This window comes from Bos indicus x Bos taurus, chromosome 12, assembly GCF_003369695.1.
Source record: "Bos indicus x Bos taurus breed Angus x Brahman F1 hybrid chromosome 12, Bos_hybrid_MaternalHap_v2.0, whole genome shotgun sequence".
In the NCBI taxonomy this organism is placed as follows: Eukaryota; Metazoa; Chordata; class Mammalia; order Artiodactyla; family Bovidae; genus Bos; species Bos indicus x Bos taurus.
The window spans coordinates 24,703,504-24,709,836 of record NC_040087.1 but is presented as its reverse complement, the minus strand read 5'-3'; positions in this window follow the sequence as shown (position 1 = coordinate 24,709,836).

The window sequence follows — 6,333 nt, the reverse complement described above, 5'->3', positions numbered from 1 at the left end:
ATGGGCAAGAGCTGATATAATGACTTTGCCCTTTCTCTACCTAATCTTCTGGCTTCTTCAAATTATGGAAAGGGAGCCGGATAAGGGGAAGGTGGACCAAGACTCAGGCACTGGTGCTCTCTCTTGGCCAGTGCAGGCTGGCTGTTACCACCTCCCATCTGGCAGCCATACATACAAACATTGATTTTGTCATGGCATCACTTAGGTTCCTTGGAGCCCTCCCCCACCCGCACTCCTCACCCCCAGGACATTCTCATTTCCTGACATGGACAGTGAAGTCTCTCCGCAGACCATTATAGAGCTCCTTCTCATTCCAGCTCCAGACTCAGGCAGTCCCCTCCCCAACCCTCTCTTGGAGCTGCAGTTATTCAGCTCAAGCAGTGAGCACTTTGAGTAAAGTCCCATCAGGACAGCTCAAGCCTGATGACCATAGGCAACTGCCATATTCTCTCGGTCCTCAAGGAATTCTTGCATCTTTCCACAACAAAATGGGAAGCCCCAGCTCTCTCCTTGCCCCATGCCAGAGTCAATGGGCTTCTCCAGCTCTCCTTCTCCTGGGCTTCCTAGGTGGCGCTACTGGTAAAAAATCTACCCACCAGTGCAGGAGATGCAAGAGACAAAGGTTCAATCCCTGGGTCAGGAAGATCCTCTGGAGTAGGAAATGGCAATCCACTCCAGTATTCTTGGCTGGAAAATTTCATGGATAGGAGTCTAATAGGCTAAAATCTATGGCATCACAACGAGTCAGGCATGACTGAGCAACCGACTGACTGGCCAGCTCTCCTCCTACCTCCCATGTATTCCAGACAGAAGTCAGTCACCAGTTTTACGTTCACAGATGCCCCTAGTCTATGGAAGCCCAGTTCAGCCTCTTGCTGCCCTTCATTTCCTACTCTTCAGTGCACTTGGTGGTCCCAGGAATGTCAGCAGTTCAGTGAATATAGAGCCAAGAGTGAGATGCCAAATGTCTCTCCTGTCAGGCACCCCCAATCTGGGTAAACACATCTCAGACCCACAGCTTGGCCTGGAGGTTGGAAATGCCTTGCTAACTGCCTAGGCCAGTAGCTGCTTTTCCTCAATGACCGTTTCTCTTACATAGGCCGATGGTGGTAGGAGACAGGTTTGACCAAATCTGTTATCTTTGAGTTGGTCTGGTTGACATGTGTCCAGCACTTCTTTTTAGATAGTAGAAGCGTCTTTTGCCCATTTTCTCAGCTGTAAGGTTTGAACTAAAATTCCAAGAAGATAGAATATATATCCCCATTTAGCATCTTGCTATAAATTTAAGTAACAAATGGAATTATAATTAACACTTACATGCCACATACAAACTATTTTTCAATTGTTCTTAAGAATACTGGAGTGGGTAGCCATTCCCTTTTCCAGGGGATCTTCCCAATCCAGGGATTGAACCCAGGTCTCCTGCATTGCAGGCAGATTCTTTACTGCCTGAGCCACCAGGGAAGCCCAAGAAGATACAGCTAAAGCAAGATTTTAAGACAGAAACCAGTCATCTTTCTTTAATTCAATTTTTTAAAATGACTACTTTATGAAAACTTCCTTTTAATTTCTGCTTTATAGAATATAAAGCTTCTTCTTTCTATATATGATAAGAGTCATTTAGTCCATAAGTTGCTACAAGCCAATCATGACAGTAACCACTTTTGCACAACAGCACACACATGTCAAGCATATACTAGATGCTTGACAGATACCTCTAACTTTTAAAAACAACATTGCAAAGTCAGTATTCTCCTGCCATGCATTTCATTTCACAAACAACAAAACTGAGACTCAGAGAAGAACTGGATCAAGGTTACACAGCTATTGAAGACCCAGCATGGAATTCTGCCTGCCTGACTCTAAAAGGTAGAGTCTTTCCATATCCAAGTTATAACCCAAACAGCAGGTTATAGCTTTGCCTATTTTTAATGTCACAGAATAACAGCTTTTCCCTGGTGGCTCAGATGGTAAAGAATCTGCCTGCAATGCTGGAGACCTAGGTTCAATCCCTGGGTCAGGAAGATCCCCTGGAGAAGGGAATGGCAACCCACTCCAGCATTCTTGCCTGAAGAATTCCATGGACAGGGGAGCCTGGAAGACTAAGTCCATGGGGTCACAAAGAGGTGGACATGGCTGAGCAACTAACACTTTCACTTTTCCCAACCTAGAATTCATCGAACACAATTCAACAGGAGGTAAAAAGGAGTACTGAGGAGAGCGCAGGGTATTCCAGGGTCAAATAAGTTTGAGAAATGGTGGGTTAATAAAGCTGAATAGTTTTATTTACTTTACCATTTGTTAGAGACTTGACTTTTTTAAACTATGTTATTTGTTGACATATAAAAGTTGTGTGTATTTAATGTGGACAACTTGATGTATGCACAGATGGTGAAGAGATCAAGCTAAATAACTTCTCTAACACTTTTACACAATTACAATTGTATGTGTGTGTTGAGAAGATTTAAGATCTATTCTCTTAACAAATTTCAAGTATTCAATATAGTACTCTTTACTATCATCAACAATGGATCTCTGAAACTCATCTTGCATAACTCAAACTTTGTACCCCAACATTTCCTGATTCCCCAGGCAGATGGATACGTTGACTGGTTGCGTAGGAAGAGGGAGATAAGCATACAATCGCAACTTCCACATAACCCTCATTTATGGCAGTCTCTCTGGCTTCTCCTGGAACAGAACTCTGTGGCTCTATTGCTTCCTTCCTTCCTGACACAAGTTGCTCCAGGCTCACCTGCACTCCCTGACATCATGCTCTAATTTGCTCTGTCACTTTTCTCCAGATTCTGTGCCCGTTTCACAGTGCTTAACTTAGAATCACAATTCCTATGGTAATTAGTATGTTTTTGAATCAGTTCAATTATTTGACATGACAGACTACTCCAGTAATCTTTAATGTTAATGAAACTGCATTTAGAGAAGATAAGAATTAGGTTCATTATGAAGTATTTAATTTATACAGCCAATTATGAACTGGATGCATGAACAGAAAGAAGAGAAGAGAATGGAAGAAGGAGATAAGCCAAAGTAATTTCTATATCATTTGAAATAGTCAGACACTGACAACTAGGTACCTGCTCCCTCGCTGCCCAAAAACTTTAACAAAGAAGTGGTTCTGCTTATCTCTGTCTTGAGATCTGGCTGGACAAGAAGTGAGGAAGGCCTAAGTTTCTCCAAAGACTCTGTCAAATAAATACTCAAGGACTGATGAGAAAGGAACCATCAAAAGATAAGGTTACTGCAAAAAGACATCACAGTTTATTGGTTTTGTTATAAAACATTTGGTCATCAGGCAAGGGATGACATAATACAATTTACAATGGACCATTCCTCATTGTCTCTACCTCAAACCAAAAGCTTCCCCTTCAAACTAACTTTCAAAAAATGGCTTAGGATAATGGTATGGTGAGCAAAGGAATGCTGAGGATCACGAAATCCAATGGTCAACAATTGACTGAAAGTTTGAAGAAGATGGAAATTATTCTGGTGAATTAATATACACTATATGGCAGACTAAGGAAGTGTTAATTGTCAACATTACATTGCAGGAGAAAAAAAAGAGTTCCTTAGGAATATTTCCATTTTCTCAGAATTATGTATAATATTGCGCCACTATTAGAAAATCCCTTTATCTCTCCATGGGACAAAGCTTCAGATGAGATATTAGAAAGTTCACACTCAGGCATTAATCAAAGCTTTCAACTTCATTCAAATTACAATTGTTTCTCTTCCCCCTACCTCCACCCAGCTGAATCATGTTCCAGGGGAGAAAGGCATTACCAGTTTTCTCTCTCTTTCTAGCTACTGTCTCAGACCCCTCTGAGGTTGTAGGGAAGAAAGATTAGGGAAACAGGAAAGTTCCTGACTGCCTGACGCTGTCTTAGTGGCCTTACATTTTGAGTCTGAGTGATGTTTAAAGGTGATGCAGTCTTCTTGTATGCTTTTGTGGGGTTTGGACAACTTTCCCCTGCTTCATGGAGAATTTTCATCTGTGCTTACCTATATGCCAGTGATAATCTTGCTCCAGCTCACCTTACTCCTGGGAATCTAGTAGTCTGCCTCTAGGTACCCTGCACTGAAGCCCCTCTACTTCCCCAAGTAGCCTGTTAGACAGGACTTAACCCACAATAGTGCTCAAAGAGCTTAGTCATGTCTGACTGTAGCCCGCCAGAATCCTCTGCCCATGGGATTTCCAGGCAAGAATATTGGAGTTTTCTTCCATATCCTACTCCAGGGGATCTTCCTGATCCAGGAATCGAATCCATGTCTCTTGCATCTCCTGCACTGGCAGGAAGATTCTTTACCACCAGCGCCACCTGGGAAGCCCTAACCCACAATGGATCAGGGAAAATCCTTTTCTCTGACAAACTTGGGAGTTCAGGCTCTCCCCTTTGGCAGACACTTCTTCAGCTCAGTTGTCATCAGCCACCCAGCCCATCACTTAATTTTTCATCTCAGAGGGAGGCGGTCACCAGTATACCATGGCCTAAGAGTTTCAGAGAACTTAGTGTGTGTTTGGAGAGAAGTGGGCCATCTGCAGGGATGACTAGCAGCACCATGATCTCAACCAGGTCATGACCACTCCCAGTCTATCAGCCTCGTCCTCTGATGGGGCTACAGGTGCCACCGCCTTATGACAACACCTAGAGGCAGAAAGAAGAAGCTCCTGTCTGTCAGGTCTTCTTGCAGATGGAGAAGGAAAAGTCTCCCAGAAGCTGCCTGTGCAATTTCCCCTCCTAAGTACCACATTCCTAAGCCTTGGCCCTTCACCGGCAAGGGGTTAGTGATGGGACTCACCTTCCAGAAAACAACTGGCCACTCAGAGAAGGGCAGAAACCCAGGCGAAATCTGGATTCTGTTAGGAAGGAGGAGTGTTGTTAGCTGGGCAACAAGGGTGGCTGCTATTGCCTTGCTGTCTCCTGTTTGTGGAGATGGGGTTGAAAGTTCTGGAGTAGATCTTCTAAGAAAGGCTCATCCCTAAGTTGCTTTCATATAGATAAGGCTTCTTTCAAGGCAAATTGAAAAGGCGCCAACTTCCAGAGATCTCTGGGACAGAGTTCCACACACTCAGAAAATCTCCCCACTGGAAAATCTTTCCTGTTTGCCTCCAGACTTACATTCTTTTAAATAAGAACAAGGCTTTTAATTTTTCATAAATATTCACTGCATTCTATGTGAATAGCATCCCCTGGAACATAAAACAGAATTCAATATTGGTGGGGTTCCCTGGAGTTGTTCATCAAAGAAACCATTAAATACAAGTCTTCAGGGGGATATATGTTGGCCAAGAAAGCACTCTAGGATAAGTGAGTTTTGATCTATATGTATGTATGTATATGTATACATATACATATACACACACACATAAACATCGTGTGTGTGTGTGCACATGTGTGTGTGCTCAGTCTCTGTCATGTCCGACTCTGAGACCCCATGGACTATAGCCCACAGGCTCCCCGTCCATGGAGTTTTCCAGGCAAGAATACTGGAGTGAGTTGTCATTTCCTTTTTCAAGGGGATCTTCCCAACCCAGGGTTGAACCAGTGTCTCCTGCACTGGCAGGCGGATTCTTTACCACTGTGTCACCTGGGAAGCCCCAATAAACATCATACTTATCCACAACAGCTTTTGTTTTGGAGGGGTGGGGGCTGTGCCACAGGATCTGTGGCTTGTAAGATCTTAGTCCCCAACAGGGAACTAAGCACCCGGGCCCCCTGCAGTGGAAAACTGGAGTCCTTAACACTGGGCCACCAGGGAAGTCCCCATAACAGCTTTGACAGTGGAGAGAAGGCAACAGAACAATGTGTCTCTGACAGGGTCATTGCCAGCTAGAGTCTTTACGTAATTAGGAAAAGGCACCTCTTCCTCTGAGGTGGCAACCCCACCGGATGGTGTGGAGCCCAGACTTCCTATGACCTGGGGCTCTGGTTATGGAAAGCTTCTGAGGAAAGGGAGTCTCCATCAAGAAAAGGAAAAAGCACTTACAGAAATGGGGAAAGTATTTTGTTTGGAGTTAATCTGCTTCCTTCCATTGTGGTCTCATCATCTCACTGCATTGAGGCCAAACTTTTATGAAATCTGGGGTTTGTACTTATTTTTTTTCACCCATGTTACACAAGTTAGGACTACATCCTAAGCTTTCTTTTCATCTCACTCCACATATTCTCCCTGGGTTAATGGACAGTTTCAGTTGATGAAACTGTCCTAGCTTTGATTCACATTTATCTGCTCTGAACTCACAATCTGCATATCCAGCCAACCGAGTCCTCTTGGACTCTAGACTCGCCTATCCACCTATTTACTGGGGACTTC